At 41.0% G+C, this 17,949-nt stretch overlaps 1 protein-coding gene across 1 annotated transcript in view; it reads right to left on the bottom strand.

Moving 5' to 3' along the window:
* LOC137657787 (uncharacterized) overlaps window positions 1-17,949 on the bottom strand; it is a 170,413-nt gene that overhangs the window by 148,392 nt on the left and 4,072 nt on the right. Inside the window, 1 exon segment of the mRNA XM_068392302.1 lies at window positions 15,689-15,829. The gene's annotated coding sequence lies outside the window, so the exon portion shown is untranslated.

Raw genomic sequence — 17,949 nt, 5'->3', positions numbered from 1 at the left:
GTTCTATGGGGAGGAAGGGTGGGTCAATTAAATCATGATTATCGGGTAAGTATATTCAAAAATTTATTTTACTAATGAAAATAACATTTTTCAATATTAATCTTACCCGATAATCATGTAGCTGATTCACACCCAGGGAGGTGGGTGAAAACCAGTGTACATGTATATCAAGAAGCTAAGTATCCCGTATTTCATATTATCAGTTATTCAAAATAACAATGAAATTATAAGTACCTGGTAAGGAAGTCGACTTGAGCCATTACTCTGCCTTAAATAAGTTCGTCTTCCTTACTGAGCGCAGCGTTCCTCTTAGGAGGCTGAACAACTCTAAGGTGCTGAAGTATCAAGGGCTGCAACCCATACTAAAGGACCTCATCACAACCTTTAACCTCGGCGCTTCTCAAGAAAGAATTGACCACCCGCCAAATCAACAAGGATGTGGAAGGCTTCTTAGCCGACCGTACAACCCATAAAAAGTATTCAAGAGAAAGGTTAAAAGGTTATGGGATTATGGGAATGTAGTGGCTGAGCCCCCGCCTACTACTGCATTCGTTGCTACGAATGGTCCCAGGGTGTAGCAGTACTCGTAAAGAGACTGGACATCTTTGAGATAGAATGATGCGAACACTGACTTGCTTCTCCAATAGGTTGCATCCATAACACTCTGCAGAGAACGGTTCTGTTTGAAGGCCACTGAAGTAGCCACAGCTCTCACTTCATGTGTCCTTACCTTCAGCAAAGCAAGGTCTTCTTCCTTCAGATGAGAATGTGCTTCCCTAATCAGAAGCCTGAATAGTAAGAAACTGAGTTCTTAGACCTTGGAAAAGAAGGCTTCTTGATAGCACACCATAAGGCTTCTGATTGTCCTCGTAAAGGTTAAGACCTTTTTAGATAGTACCTAAGAGCTCTAACTGGGCAAAGTACTCTCTCCAGTTCATTCCCCACCAAGTTGGACAGGCTTGGGATCTCGAACGACTTAGGCCAAGGACGTGAAGGAAGCTCGTTTAGCAAAAACCGAGCTGCAAGGAACATGTAGCCGTTTCAGATGTGAAAACTATGATCCTGCTGAAGGCGTGGATCTCACTTACTCTTTTAGCTGTTGTCAAGCACACGAGGAAAAGAGTTTTTAATGTGAGGTCCTAAAAAGAGGCTGATTGGAGAGGTTCAAATCTTGATGACCTAAGGAACCTTAGGACCACGTTTAGATTCCAGCCTGGAGTGGACAACCGACGTTCCTTTGAGGTCTCAAAAGACCTAGGGAGGTCCTGTAGATCTTTGTTGGTGGAAAGATCCAAGCCTCTGTGGCGGAAAACCGCTGCCAACATACTTCTGTAACCCTTGATCGTAGGAGCTGAAAGGGATTTTACTTTCCTTAGATGTAACAGGAAGTCAGCAATCTGGGTTACAGTGGTACTGGTTGAGGAAACTGCATTGGTCTTGTACCAGCTTCGGAAGACTTCCCCTTGAGACTGATAGACTCTGAGAGTGGATGTTCTCCTTGCTCTGGCAATCGCTCTGGCTGCCTCCTTCGAAAAGCCCCTAGCTCTTGAGAGTCTTTCGAAAGTCTGAAGGCAGTCAGACGAAGAGCGTGGAGGTTTGGGTGTACCTTCTTTACGTGAGGTTGACGTAGAAGGTTCACTCCTAGAGGAAGAGTCCTGGGAATGTCGACCAGCCATTGCAGTACCTCTATGAACCATTCTCTCGCGGGCCAGAGCGGAGCCAACCAACGTCAGCCGTGTCCCTTTGCGAGAGGAGAACTTCTGAAGTACCCTGTTGACAATCTTGAACGGCGGGAATGCATACAGGTCGAGATGGGACCAATCCAGCAGAAAAGCATCCACGTGAACTGCTGCTGGGTCTGGAATCGGAGAACAATACAACAGGAGTCTCTAGGTTATCGAGGTAGCGAACAGATCTATGGTTGGCTGACCCCACAGGGCCCAAAGTCTGCTGCAAACATTCTTGTGAAGGGTCCACTCTGTGGGGATGACCTGACCCTTCCGGCTGAGGCGATCTGCCATGACATTCATACCGCCCTGAATGAACCTCGTTACCAGCGTGAGCTTTCGATCTTTTGACCAGATGAGGAGGTCCCTTGCGATCTAGAACAACTTCCACGAAAGAGTCCCTCCCTGCTTGGAGATGTAAGCCAGGGCTGTGGTGTTGTCAGAGTCCACCTCCACCACCTTGTTAAGCTGGAGGGACTTGAAGTTTATCAAGGCCAGAAGAACCGCCAACAACTCCTTGCAATTGATGTGAAGTGTCCTTTGCTCCTGATTCCATGTTCCCGAGCATTCCTGTCCGTCCAAAGTCGCACCCCAGCCCGTGTCTGATGCGTCCGAGAGGAGACGGCGGTCGGGTTTCTGAACAGCCAAAGGTAGACTTCCTTGAGAAGAAAGCTGTTCTTACACCACGCGAGAGTAGACCTCCTCTCTTCGGAAACAGGAACTGAGACCGTCTCTAGCGTCATGTCCTTTATCCAGTGAGCAGCTAGATGATACTGAAGGGGGCGGAGGTGGAGTCTCCCTAACACGATGAACAGGGCCAGCGATGAAAGTGTCCCTGTTAGACTCATCCACTACCTGACTGAGCATCGGTTCCTTCTCAGCATGCTCTGGATGCATTCTAGGGCTTGGAAGATCCTTGGGGCCGACGGAAAAGCCCGAAAAGCTCGACTCTGAAGATCCATACCCAGGTAGACAATGGTCTGGGATGGGACGAGCTGGGACTCCTCAAAATTGACCAGGAGGCCCAGTTCCTTGGTCAGATCCATAGTCCATCTGAGAATCTCCAGACAGCGACGACTTGTGGGAGCTCTTAAAAGCCAGTCGTCTGACGGAGCCGGACACAAGATCATGGTACTGCTGCACAGTCTGTGAACTGTCAACCATGGGGAAGCGAGGAAGTACAGTGACAACCCGAAGCTGTCTAGACTGTCTGGGTCGTACAGACAACTCCTTATCGGGTTGCTGAGGTTGCCGCACTGCGTCACAACAAGTCACTTCTGCTGGTTGTTGAACGTCTTCCCAGTGACACACTGACTCCGTAAACAAAAAAATCCTCTAACAAGGACTAAGCTTGGACTGCATGTCTTGCAACACAGCTCAAGGTCTATGGGAGCAGGTGTGGTAACAGACGGGGTTAGCGACTGAAGTGGAACCATTACCTTCCCTGGAAGCATGTTATGCTTAAATAAAAGTCCATAGGAGGCTACGCAGCTAAAGGCTCCTCTCCAAATGACAGAGTCCTCAAGGGAATATCAGAAGGAGGGAGAAAAGCACTTTCTCATCTACAGGGACCATATCCGAGAAAAGCTAAGTTCTCTCAGTGAGGGTTTCACTGGTGCAAAAGCAGCAGACTAGAAGGCAACGTTATGAAACTGCTTGACAGTCTAGTGAGTTGGCAACAACCAAAGATGTGTGACTGAGAAGCATGCGGTAAGGTATGCAGAGCATGCTGTATGCAGAGCATGCTGTATGTAGAGCATGCTGTAAGGTAAGCAGAGCATGTTGCATGGCGTGTAACATTTCTCAGAAATTCCATGACCAGTGCTAGATTGAGTAATATCGCATTACTGTCCATTGAAAGTGCACGTGCCGAGGGAATTGATTTAGACTGTTTTGTTGATGAATTTGATAGCCGGCATGAAAATCGTAGAATTAAGCTGCACTAAATATACGTACTATAATCTACTTCACCTCAGGAAAGGGAAACTCGCCCTGTTGGCAACACTGCATTACTTCATGCATGCTTGCATGGGGTTTTAATATCAACATAATATTTACATTATATTCATAACTCATGATTCATTTTTGTTTTGAAGATATTTTTGCCATATTTTTGCGATTTTGTTAAAAATATATTGCAAGGAATACATAATTTTTTTTTTTTTTTTTTTTTTTTTAAGTAATACGAATAACCTCCATTATCATAATGTTTGTGTAGGCATACATGTATATGTTTTACAAATGCAAGTTATGAAAGTAATGAGGTGTTATTATTGTCATTTGTTATTTCAAAGTTGAATGGGAAGAGGCTCAAGCTGAGGAGAAAGTGGCAGATGCATGCGTTGAGGTGGCTGACTCATAGCATGAGGTTCCTGCCTCAAGAGTTGCGCTTGCCTCAAGGGTTGAGGTGGCTGCGCAGAGAGAGGCTCTTGACTCACGAGTTGAGGTTCTTGAGGTGTGAGCTGCGAGAGTTGAGGTGGCGGCTGCGCAGAACGCGACTCCTGTCTCACGAGTTGAGGTTCTTGAGGAGCTTGCCTCGAGAGTTGAGGTTGTAGCTGCGAGAGCTGAGGTGGCTGCCTCAAGGATGGTAGAGGTTGTCGTACCTCAAGAGGTTGCTGCCTCGAGGATGGTCTTACTGCAAGAAACTCTTGCCTCAAAGGAAGAGGAGGTTGTAAGGCATAAGACTCCTGTCCCCATTGTTGAGGAGGTTGTAGCGTGGTAAGAGATTCCTGCCTCAAGGAAGGTGGAGGTTGCTGCACAACGCTGGTAACTGGCAACTCCCAACGCGGCAGCTCACGCATGGAGGTAGCCTGAGGAACCTCAACCTCATACGTCTGGCAGATTGTACTGCGCAGAGGAGGAGGAGCGTTCGCAGGAGGAGGTGTATTAACCTCCTCTGCCTGAAACTCCTGCATCAACACCGCAAGCTGAGACTGCATTGACTGCAGCAAAGACCACTAGAGTTTAGGAAAGACAACAACAAACGGAGCTACTGTCCGTTGAGACTGAGGGTCTAAAACAGCTGGTGCGGCAACAGACGGAGCTACTGCCTGTTGCGATACCACCTTGCCCCTCTGGGAGGTGTGCAGTTGTCGTACTGCAGCAAGTCCGAACTGACCCAGGGCTAATGGCTACACCTAGGAGTTGGACTTGTGCGGAAGGGACCGACTTGCACTTAAAAGCTGCAAGATTGGTCCATGGTTTCTGCGAGAAACCTCTACCGCAGACGAGGAAAGAAAGGGCTCTCTCGTCTTTGTGTGGGTGGGGTGATCACGTCGGCAACGTGTGTAGATACACCCGAAACCACGGAGGGAAAACGTCTGTTCGTCGATCAAGGCCTGCTGAACCCATAAGTCCTTCGACATTACTTCTCCCCTGGGCTTGGGAGCTTGTAAGAGGTCCCAGACTAGGCGAACAACTGGCACGAACAGACGAACCCTCGAACGCAACACTGTAACACTTTGCGCTTATCACTTATCACTTTTGATTTTCTGTTTGCACTTATTTCACTGAACTCGAAACTTTAAGTGGTTTGTACCTGAAACACGCAATTCTATCCTTCCTTAAAAGTTAATAATTGCGAAAACAGAATTACAATGTAACAGAAAAAACTAATGAAAGATAAATAATTCAGTGGCTGGAAAGAGACTAAACACTAGATCAAATAAACTACGTTTAAAATATCTCACCGCATAAAGCTTGAGAACAAGAATAAAACTCTAGAAACGTTTACCTTCTTCCCCTAAAGAGACTAGGGAGAAGAGCAAAAACGATAACAACGTTACTCGCTTGAACGAAACGTTTATCCTCCTCTCTCTCCCTCCGTCTCTATCTCTCTCTCTCTCTCTCTCTCTCTTGACTTAGAACCTGAGAGAAGAGCCCAATCATATATATCGTTAAAACATATTATTGTTAAAGGAAAAAAACTGAAAGATTTCCCAAATAAAAAGTTCCTTTATTAGAATTAAAACCATTAAGCTAAGAAAGAATGAACAAAACGCTAGAAACGGTTTACTCTTACTGCAACGTGACACCGTGAAAATTCTCTCTCTATCGTAACGATAGAGCGCAAGTTGAACGTTCTGAACGTCAACAACTGCAGAGACAAAACAAAACGTTAGTTCAACTTTGAAAACAGTACGAGACCATCAAAGAAATTCTTTCAAAAACATTAAAATAGCATATGTTAACAGGTAAAACCGAAATGACGGGCTCAATGTTAATTAACTTCGGTACAAGAAAAGACCGCCTACTATTAGGAAAGGTCGAATATAAACAAATATAAAAATTAATTTTAATAAGTTTATAAAAAAGGAAGTTAATCGAAGAGGCCTATAAAAGGCGGAGAGATATAAAATAAATCTATAACTTTTGTTAAGCAAAATTAAGAAAGAGAGTCTATACTCTCTTAGACACCAACACTTCCGTCTAAGGGAAGGGTCGGCCATTTAAAAGTGAAAGAGAGTTCATACTCTCTTCGTCACCATAATTAATCAAATTAATTCCAAAAGCTAGCTAAGCTAATAATAAAACTTCCTGAATAGCGAAAGCTAAAATCTAGAGCAAATACATCACCAAATCGTGAGCAAAAACTCCAGAATCAACAGCGTATCCATGTAGGTCTAGCCGGAGGCACGACAGAGGAAAAATTGAGGTGGTGTCAACAAGAAGTACTGCAGTACCTGGCCACAGGTGGCGCTTGTGAGTACACCCCCCTCTTGTATAGCGATCGCTGGCGTATCCCTTCCGTAGAATTCTGTCGGGCAACGGAGTTGACAGCTACATGATTATCGGGTAAGATTAATATTGAAAAATTCAAATGTCTCAGTATTATACAAACTAAGCAAATGACATACGGTAAGGAATACTTCCAACTGTTTGTAACGATATAACAGAGTAATATCGATTTAAACAATTCTGTGGCTCTAATACTGGTAATACAGGTAATACATACCACACTACATTTTCATCACTCTCGATGAAAATGGTTTTCCACTACAACAGGCTGACGAGTTTGTTGACAAAAAAAAAAAAACATTGGTAAAATTAGAGATTCAGTCAGCAAAACGTTTTTTTAAAAAGGGGAGTTTTCCTATAGGAAAAACATTATTGTTATTAGAAAATAGTTTTGCCCGGAACTATAAACCAAAAAGGGCTGTCTAAAACCATATACCGTAGCTCATGAGTTTAGTAAGAAATATTGGTAGAGTTTACTAATAAATATTGGTCCTATTATCGTTAAGGACGGGAGCCTACCGCATATGGTCTTGTTTATTTACCTTGATAATGTGAACGTTCGGAGATGATGGCGTTGAAGTTCCTATGGTTTCTTTCGTCATTGGATCACCCACTTAATATCTACGTGATGGTTATAAGGTGTAAGACTTATAGGCTTGCAATATAGTGTGTAGAGCATACAAGTGATAAAGGTCCAAACTATCACGAGTGTAGTGTAGAATACGAATTACACAACAAGAGAATCAAGACTCAAGAGACACTACAGCAAAGGTCAGAAGTCTTGCGCACGCGCGCGGCGCACATAATAATGTGATGTCTGGTTTCGAGTCACTATCACTAAACAGTAAATGTAAGATATGATACTGCCTGCAGTGCATTAATTAAGCAAAACAGAAGAAAAAAAAAAGACCGACAAGATTGATGGGCTCTTGGTATTGTGCTGGGTGCTCAATAGAAACAAATTAATTCCTGAGGACCTGAAGGCCGGGAATTTGTTGTGGATAAAAGGACGAAAACAAGAGGGGAGCAAATGGAATGTCAGTATCAGAAATGGTACGCCAGGTAAATTAGATATCTTAAAATGTTGGAAGAAGACTGCTAAAATCAGGTTACGCGATGAGCAAATAGAAAACCTTAAAGAAGATTGTCTGAACTATAAAGAAACTCTAGAATTGAGCCTATGTGAAATTGAAGAGCTAAAACCGACGATAGGGAATCATTATTAGTATATTTTTTTCTTGCTGAGCTATAATCTTGGTTGGAAAAGTAGGACGATATAAGCCAACCCCCCCCCCCCCAGGGGGTGGCAACCAAGGTCGTCTCAAATACAGGCCTGGTCAGCATGAGTAGGTCGATTGATGGCTAACATGATACCTGGCCAACTACAACTACACATACACACTTTGTCTCGTTACAGTCTACGTCTGATAATCCTCAGGAAAAATAAGAAATCAGAGTTCAGTTCAGTAAAGATTGTCCTGCCTTATGCAAGACATGGGCTCTTGCGTTGGCAGCCCTTAATTATATCAGAGAAATGGATACAGATATGGTAACTCTTGTAATGAAGACAAGAGTCAATATACTCAATTTAAAAACAAATTTCAGGGGAAAATATGCAGATAATTTGTGTGACCTGTGCCAAGATGAAGAAGATAATACTGAACATTTATTTGCATGCCCAAAATTAGGACAGTTAATGAAACTAGATATAAGTATAGGTGCGTTGCAAAATCCTAGCAGGGATCTGATTGCATTATAAATAAGGCAATGCACATGAAAGAATTTAAAGTCTAAACTGACCACAATAGGATGCCAAAACTGATGATAGCAAGGTGTTATCCTATCTAATTTCAAGGTAGAATAGTATAAAAGTAAAGATTGGGAGCTTCATTATTAATTCCATTATGGTACGGGTAACTTAATCTTAATTACAATAAAATAAGCTTAGAAGCTTCGCACCTAGCTATAAAGTGATAGAGTGGCCGCAAACTTATTTTGCGGCTTGAGCAATTAGGAACGAGGTGTCATGACAATAGTATGATTGTAAATTTATGTCATTGTAGGAGTACTATTAGATGTGTATGACTAAGTGCGAAACACTGCATTTTGCATTGTTATTTTTAACTTCCATGTCCTATCTAATATATTGGGCAAAGTTTTTGCCTGAAGATTCTTAATTCTCTCAGCTAAATGAATGCTCTTTTTTATCCTCTACCTCTCTCCACAACTCACAAAGCCATTTACTTTCATTCCTGCTTCTATTATTCTTTTGGGTCTATCATATTACACATTGTATTCATTACCAAAGATAGTAAAAAGCCGCCTTTGTTCATTACGATGATAGCATATTTGATATTGTGTTTACCTATGTAAACTCTTCCGCCATTACTCAACCGAGTCATTTTTTTTTTTTTTTTTTTTTACACTTTACCTTTTAATTATTACTTGAGTTCTTATTTTCTCTACTTTCTTACCTCTTCAAATTCTGCATCATAGTTTGTGCATATTTCTAAGAGACGTTTTTCTCAGCATTCCACACATGGTTCCCTATTTTGGTCCCTCACTATCTCTATAACTAACAGTTTATCATCATTCTTATGTAACGATGTTAGAACAAAAAATTACACATATTCACTTCTATTTTCAATAAGGTGTAGCTGTTAATTTGAAACTTGTTTAAACATTCATTTAGTATTATTATTTGGATTAGGATATTCTCTCCCTTTCATTTCGTTTTCCTTTATAACACCACACGTCTCGATTTTTGCAAAAAAAAATGTAGGTAGCCCACTAATAATACTTTTTCACATACCTTTAATATCCTCTGCAATGTATATTTATCTACTCTGTTAACATCTCTATAATTCCTAACTTCTTGTACTATATACTCCATGTACTCTGTTTTGATAAAAGTGCAGGAAATCTCCTATAATGCGGTCGTTAACATTCATCCATTTTTTTTTTCTTTTTTTTTTTGTGGAAGCAGTGATTCCTATTTTGAAGACAGCAGCTATGAGATATGAGATGTACCAAATGTAATACTGTATGTGTAGGCTAATTGGATAGGGTATGAAGGGACGGATGATTAATTGAATTTCTTTTGGTTGATCATCCTACCTTTCTATTAACTTCTTTTTCTTTTTAATTAAAATATATCTACTTGAAAGGTACAGAGTTAGTGTAGGACGTTGTTTCCAGTTACGAAACATTTTTGGATGAGCTTGAGGGTTAATTGTGAAAAATCTATTTTTTTTTCTTTTTTCTTTTTTTGTATATTAGGAAAAGTACAAAATACTTTCAGATTTATTTCAATGTTGTATCTAATTAGCCTCAATCCCTGATAAGTTTTGTTTCATTTAACAGGTGGCTGGCAGTACACCCTACTCCCTGTAGGGCTTGGAGATGCTAGCTAAAATTGCAGTCAAGTAGAGGTGTGAGAGAATAGCTGTTACAAGTATTAGAATAAGGGAGATCTGGAGCTAATGTGGACGAATCACGATTACCATGAATGATTAAAGCTTGCCTGGGAGGGGCTATATACTTTTAATAGGAACTATTTTGAACACATCTGCTCCGGTGGCTACTAGTGTGAGTGCAGTCTTATCCCTGACTGACCTTTTCCCATCATAGTGTAAACTCCTCTTGTCACATAGTGACACAGTTATCCAAGGATTAGGGTCACATTTTCGTCCCCAGAAACAAGGGACCTTACGGTGATAGACAAATAGGTTTCAGCCAGAGACAAACTGTAAGTGATGCAAATGTCGAAACTTGCTGTCTGTGTATGTAAATTATGGTGCATTATGTCGCGGGGTTCTCCTTAGCTTGAAACTTCCTTATGTCAACCTTTATTGAAGTGGTTCTGTCGTGATGTTGAGACTTACAAAATAGTTTTTGTATTTGATGGGATGGTAATTTGAAGAAGGATTTTGTATTCTTCTTATCTTGTTTTCTTTATGTGTGACTGACCGAGTACTATAACCTGTTCCTGGGACTTTGTACTGAATTAATTAGTGCCCAGTGAGTGAGTATTTTTTTCTTTTGTTTTTTTCCTATCATTTGAACCTCGTTATTGTAAGTCTGGAGTGTAAAGGGATACTATTTTTTTCTTATAATAGAAATTCCCTTAATGTAGTATTTATCAACTGTTTTTTCATATTTTGTAATAAACTTTTTTTTTTCTTTATACCTCCTTCCAGAAGGTATCTATGTTACAGCCTTTCATTAGGCAATAATATTACTTATTTTCCTCTCCTACTGTTCGATCACCTTAAAATAAGAAAAACCTCCTACCTTTAAAGCATGCAGCCGCTATCTATATAGGACTTCATGCATGACAGTAATAAGTGAGACATCATACCTCTGGAATATTAAGCAACTACAGTTCTACAGTAGCTGGGTCCCCTTGCCGAGTATAAAATCAAGGGGTGGTGTCCAGTGCCCCGTTCATCCTTGATTGTTTCCTTTTTTGCCCAGATTTCTGGGTATTCCACCGCACTTTATTGTGTAGTGAACGTTGGAGTGTGGTCGGCATTTGGACACTAGGCAGTCTGCGTGCTACATATGGTCGCAGTATGCAAACCACTACGATGAAACTTTACAAATCAGCTTTAAGAGAATCTCATAGCTTATTATTATTATTATTATTATTATTATTATTATTATTATTATTATTATTACTAGCTAAGCTACAACCCTAGTTAGAAAAGCAGGATGCTATAAGTCCAAGGGCTACAATTCAGGGAAAAATAACCCAGTGAGGAAAGGAAATAAAGAAATAAATAAACTACAAAAAAAGTTATGAACAAGCGAAATAGAATATTTTGAGAACAGTAACAATATTAAAATCAATCTTTCATATATAAACTATACACAATAAAAAAAAAACAATAGGACGAGAAATAAGATAGAATTGTGTGTCTGGATGTACCCTCAAGCAAGAGAACTCTACCCCAGGACAGTGGAAGACCATGGTGCAAAGGCTATGGCGCTATCTAAGACTAGAAAACAATGGTTCGATTTTAGAGTGTCCATCTCCTAGAAGAGCTGCTTCCCATAGCTAAAGAGTCTCTTCTACCCTTGCCAAGAGGAAAGCAGCCACGTCTGAAAATTATACTGAGCGAAGAATGATTGTTTGGTAATCTCAGTGTTGTCAATGTATGAGAACAAAGGAAAATGAGGAAAGAATATGCCACACTCTTTGGTGTATGTGTAGGCAAAGGAAAAATGAGCCGTACCAGAGAGAGGGATCCAAAGTAGTACTGTTTAGCCAGTTAAAGGAACCAACCAAGAACTCTCTAGTGGTAGTATGTCAATGGGTGACTGGTGCCCTGGCCAACCTACTACCTACTATAAATACTACCAACTTAAACCTATTTGAAGATTATCGCAACACAAGCAGTGATTATGATAGCTGATTGCCTGTTAGATCTAATGGACGTGGTACTCTTTTGTATTCCAAAGACACCTTTCATCATCTTCTGATCAGCATTTGGTCAATCTACGGATTACCCTCTCTAGATCAGAGAGCCAACTCGTCCTATGGTTATGCACTAGATCAACTTATAACGGGTGTTACTGTTGCAACTTTATTGGTACTTTTCACTATTTGTTCCTCTGTGATATATACACCATAGTCCTTTAATAAAGAGAATGTTTCAGCATGAGCTGGGAACGGTTGTAAGAATGGTAGAGGGTGCGTACTAGAAGCCCAGCCCCCATCACCAGTCTGAATAGTTCCTCTTTTGCTTCAGCCGATGGCAAGTACGGATGTACTGCCAGCTCTCGATCAGACTTTTCTTTTCCTATTTCTTTTGAAGGAAGTCATTGCTGGTTGTTGGACTGAAGAACATAATTGAATAACCATGAGATTCGTACTTGCCAGGGAAAGAGTGGATGCTGCAATCAGCTGTAGATCCCCACTCCCTCCATGCTTCTTGTAGGAGGCACAATTGTCCCAAATCATCCCTATTCACTGAGTGCGGTGTAATGCAGTGGCAGGTGTACATCCTGAATGCAAAGAAGATAGCTAAGCCTTCTCCAGTGTCCATCTTGGCAACGCTTAAGATGACCCCAAAGAAGTCTTTTGCTACTTTGACCTTCGATGTCAGGATGCCAGAGAACTTCAAATCATTCATTTACTGCTTTGATCTCCTCAGTGGGTGCATCCACTGCGAATGCTTCTGGTCCGGTCCCCTGGTACTATGTGTCAGGATCAAGGAGCCCTCGGATTTGCACCAGTGGAATTTTCAGGTTTTGGTGGTGCACCCCTTTGGAAGCTGGAAGATCTTCACCTGTTTCCATGCAGACCGTTGACAATGAGTTGACCTTAGAAAGTCTTGGGCTTCCTTAGGTCTTTCAGGGTAACCCACCATGACTATGTTTAGGGAGTTGGTCGCTAAGGCTACTTCTCCACCAGTTCCCCAATTGTAAGTGTCCCCTTCAGTGACCCTAGTAGTAAAAGGTGTGGGGGGTCCCCTCTAAGCCTAAGGGGAATGTGAAGGCTTACAGAGTGACCTATGTGCCAGGAGAAATAGTGCAAGCATCAGGAGGTGTCGAGCCCAAGTTTGGGTGTAAGTTTGCCTCGAAGCCAAAAGTACATGTTACTCTAGCACCCATAGTTACCCTCTTCTATGAACCGGTTCCAATGTGTTCCACCCCTTCTCCTGTGCCCGTCATCCCCCGACCCGTGTGCCTGGGAGTTCAAGGTCCGGAGCCATAAACCCCGCTCCTTCTGTATCTGTGCTTTTGGCTCTGCTCATTGTGGGGCTACTGGGTCCTATGATTGTGTCTTTCCTCTCCCCCCTGACAGTGTGTTCCAATGTTTTGGCTCCTGTTGAAACATCTAGTGTGGAAGAGCATCATCATCGCTGATCACTCACATCTCAACATCTCTGCTTGCAGAGCCAGGGGTGGAAGCCAATAACAGGATGAAGCATGCATGTGGTTCTTCTGTCTCCTCCTTATCTTCTGACTCCAATTTTGATTCTTCTACCCTGAAAACAAAAAGAAAGAAGTACAGGAAGGCCAGCTGTAATTTTAAGGAGGGGGCTCCTCTCAACACCAAATCTCTTTTGAGGGGTGGGTGGATGGCATTCGTGCGGCTTCCGACCATATGGGGTCATGGCTCGGGTCTCCCCAGCAACCAGTAGACAGTCGGGACAGAAGTGTTCGGATGCCCCATACACTGTCTGTTCCAAGGTTGATGTAGGAGCTTTGGTACCCTCATCACCCTTCCTTCTTGGACAGTGGATTATTGATTGGAAGTTTGGTGCTCCTGAAGGCTTGAGGCCATCCTTGGTGATGCCATGATCAGATCTGGATCTGAGAACTCTCGTGTGTCTAGTTAGTCAAATAAGATCCTGCCCCACCTCCATTCTCAAGGTAGTGAAGGTTCTAAATGCCAGAAATGCTGCATCAGCTCTAATGCAGATTGACCCATCGGTGTGCGCACTAACGGGGTGAGGGGAGTCTCGCTCAGGGACTGAAGGTAGAAGGTATGTATGCCCTTTGAACTTGGTCCTGTGGTGGCTGCTCAAGTAGTTGTGTAGCCAGCCAAACTCCCACATGGGACAAGAAGCATCTCATTTACGGCAATGTAGATGCAAGTCTGGAATCAATGGTAGAATGAATGGCTCTTCGCCTTCATTTTACTATCACAAATCAGTTTAAATGTTATGTGCTGGATTGGACATGATGCTGGTAAGTTACACTTCAGGGTTCCATTCTTTAACACTTAAGAGTATCTCCCCCATCTACTCTAAATGAGGGGGAAAAGGGTGGAATTTATCATAACAACCCATTGATCATCATGCACCAGGTAATTTATTTCAAACTGATTTCCCCTTCGGGAAAAGGGTTTCTCCATTTGCCCAAGTACATGTCCCCATGTACAGGCCAGGTCATACTCTTACCAGACTTCTCATCACTATGTAAGATAGTTAGGAAGTTGCTGGAGTCACGGCTTTGTTCCTATACAGGACCAGGCTATTGAACACTTTCAGGAAAGAAAAAGAACCATCCAGTTCAGTTCCATGGAAATTTCAACTCACCATGCAGTGAGTCTCACGCTCAACCGATGGTTTGTATGTTGTGTAGGAATCAATCATATAATTTTACTGTAATTTGTATGTTTCCTAGTTACACTAACCATCCTAAATCACCTCTCGCAGTCTTGGGCCAAAAGGTTAAAAGAGCCATTCCGACTGGTGAGGGGGACGAGGGTTCTTACCCACATCATTCACGAGTAGTTTAACCACTCGTGAAACGATTCTAACAACCGTCTCCAGCTGGCACTGAAATGATCTCCATATTAAAGGGAAATTGTATAGATTTGTTTAGCTTAGAAAATAAACATAACTTTGAAACTGTGTGACATTTCAATTGAAATTGAAGGGGGTACATTCCAATTACTGCAATCCAGAGAACTGCCTAGATCAAGTACCTGAGCGGCAACGCTCCTAACTGGTGTTCGCCTGACTTGGGTTTGGGTACCGCTCAAACTCTTTAGTTCCTTCGGTTGCTGTAGCCTCACCATCCTTGGTAACGCCCCTAACTGGTGATCGCCAGACTTGGGTTCGGGTACCGCTCAAACTCGTTAGTTCCTTCGGTTGCTGTAGCCTCACCATCCTTGTGAGCTAAAGATGAGGGGTTTGGGGGAGCCTATAGGTTTATCTGCTGAGTCATCAGCAGCCTTTGCATGCCCCTCCTTGTTCCTAGCTTCGGCGCTTGGGCGCTGATCATATGTGTATATGGTCAGTCTCTGGGGCATTGTCCTGCTTGATAGGGCAATGCTACTGTCCCTTGCCTTTGCCATTCATAAGTGACCTTTAAACCTTTAAACTGGAGGACAACAATAAGGTTATTCCTCATACTTGCGAGAAACAGAATCAGTTTATCATCGACTTTAATTCGTTCAATCAGAGAATTGTCGAAATATAAACAAATTATTCCTCTTGGATTATGAATTACTATAAATGAGCTGAATGGATGTATAAACTTATAAGCAATGTAACTACAACACATTACATACAGTTGAACTACAAAAAAAAAAGAAAAAAAAAGTTTCAGTTTTCGACTTGAAGCTCATTTGAAACCACACTACTTGCTACTATGAAGAAATACAGAAAATGTTATACATATATAGAATTTTGAGTTTAACTCTTTCTTTTTGTATCTGGTAATCTTTTGTAATGCATGTATTTTTGTATGCTCAGATAACTCACCTTGAACTATTATGTGCCTCAAGGTCGGTGTCCGAGTTTAGTATCCGGTTAAAGTTGTTCTTCAAATTGAGAAGCCAAAAAATGAATGCCAAAAATACAATGTTTGTCCTATCATTCCTTCCACAAACAGTTGAAATGTGCCTGAAAGACAAGATAAATGCATTAAAAATGTTCCTTACTTAGTCTCAAGTCTGTTGGGTTTTGGACATTAGTCTATTTATCAGTTATACAAACATGTAATTTTCTTTGAAAGCAATGAAAACACTAAAAGATTATTTTTTTTCATTTCCCTTGTTTTACCCCATTCTACTTTCAGTATTCTGAAAAAAATCTATGAGAATAAGATTCACCATCAGATTATATATACCCAGATGCAGTAAACTTTTCCCAGATTAACTTTATTTTGAACACTGTTATTTAGATGTTTTATTTTATTTTTCACGATAGTAATGACATATAGGCCTAACACACTTCAGTCCTTTTGTTAGATAGGGTTTGTAGTTGTAATGCCTAAAAAGATTAAGAGTGCTTAATGAGAACGTTTTTTAGTTAGTTATTTGCCTTGAATGAACGAGAAATCAGTAATACCTACAACTCTATCCTCATTTACAGTACACGCTTTATCACCCTCAAGTATTTAGCACTCATGCTCAAATTTCGGGTACTTTTGCTCCTATGTTTTCTAATTTAGTTTCATTTATCTTCCTGTATCGTAGTAATTCAAGTTTAAACATACTATTCATCTATGGGTTTTTTTTTATTCTCTTTGAAAAACAGAACCACTCCAAAATAGCTCTGTTCCATATTTTATCTATGCTGAATATATTAATGATTTCTCTCCCTATCTCGACTACAGATGCAACGTAAACAATTCGTCTGAATGGCTTTTGTTTTTCATCTTTTATTATTATTATTATTATTATTATTATTATTATTATTATTATTATTATTATCATTATTATTATTATTATTATATAAGCTAAACCCTAGTTGGAAAAGCAGGATGCTATAAACCCAAGGGCTCCAACAGGGGAAAATAGCCCAGTGAGGAAAATAAACAAGTAAATGAATAGACTACAAGAGAAGTAATGAACGATCAAAATAAAATATTTTAAGAACTACACAACATTAAATTGGATCTTTCATAAATAAACTATAAAAAATACAAATAGTAAGAGGAAGAAAAACAAGATAGAACAGCATGACCGAGTGTACCATCACGCAAGAGATCTCTATCCCAGGACCGTGGAAGACTATGGTACAGAGACTATGGCACTACCCAAGACTAGAGAACAATGGTTAGATTTTGGAATTTCCTTCTCCTAGAAGAGCTGCTTACCATAGCTAAAGAATCTCGTTTACCCTTACTAAGAAGAAAGTATCCACTAAACAATAACAATGCAGTAGTTAACTCCTTGGTTGCAAAAGAATTGTTTGGTAACCTCGGTGTCGTCAAATGTATGATGACAGAGGAGAAGTGTAAAGAATATGCCAGACTATTCGGTGTATAGTCTAAGAGAAGGATCCAGTGTACTGTCTGGTCAGCTAAAGGATCCAATTGGAGTACCTATATAGGTACTCTAGATCCAGTAACTCTCAAGCGGTAGTATCCCAATGGGTGGCTGGTGCCCTGTCCAACCTACTGCCACTAAACCATTAAACATGGGATAAGTAAAGCAAAACAAATGCTTAATACAAAATAACATTAAAAAAAATCAATCTTAAACTGATATGTTAGATAATAATGTGAAACATTAGAATAATGACAGAGGTAAAATTTAAAGAAAATCGTGCTTCAAATAGACACAATTTGCTTCTGGGCAGTCATAGGAGCTGAAAATTATTAAGAGAAAACTTATTTCCAAAATTTAACATCATTTGCCATCAGCTCTATAACATATCAGAACCAAGGAATGCTGCTCTGTGAAGTACGTTATAAAAAAAATTCGGCAGTGAATGATTGTTAGAGCCATGCGTATAGAAACAGGTGTAAGATTAGGATATATTTTCCAACTAGAGAGGGAATATTTTGATATAAAGGGGAAATTCCAAGTTTCCTTTTGAAATAAGTTGGTGTAAACGAGGCCACGAAAATAAGTGTGAAATGTGAATTCAATTCTCGATGACAGACATAGGGACCAACCCGTTCGTTCAGATTGCCCGGTATATACATATGAATGGGGGCTCTTCACATAGTGCCGTATCCCCCAAAAGACCAACGCGTGGGCGGTACATGTACACACACGATATTAGCAAACGAA

The sequence above is a fragment of the Palaemon carinicauda genome, chromosome 18 (assembly GCF_036898095.1).
Source record: "Palaemon carinicauda isolate YSFRI2023 chromosome 18, ASM3689809v2, whole genome shotgun sequence".
In the NCBI taxonomy this organism is placed as follows: Eukaryota; Metazoa; Arthropoda; class Malacostraca; order Decapoda; family Palaemonidae; genus Palaemon; species Palaemon carinicauda.
The sequence above is the reverse complement of the archived record's forward strand: the minus strand, read 5'-3'. Positions and strand labels throughout refer to the sequence as shown.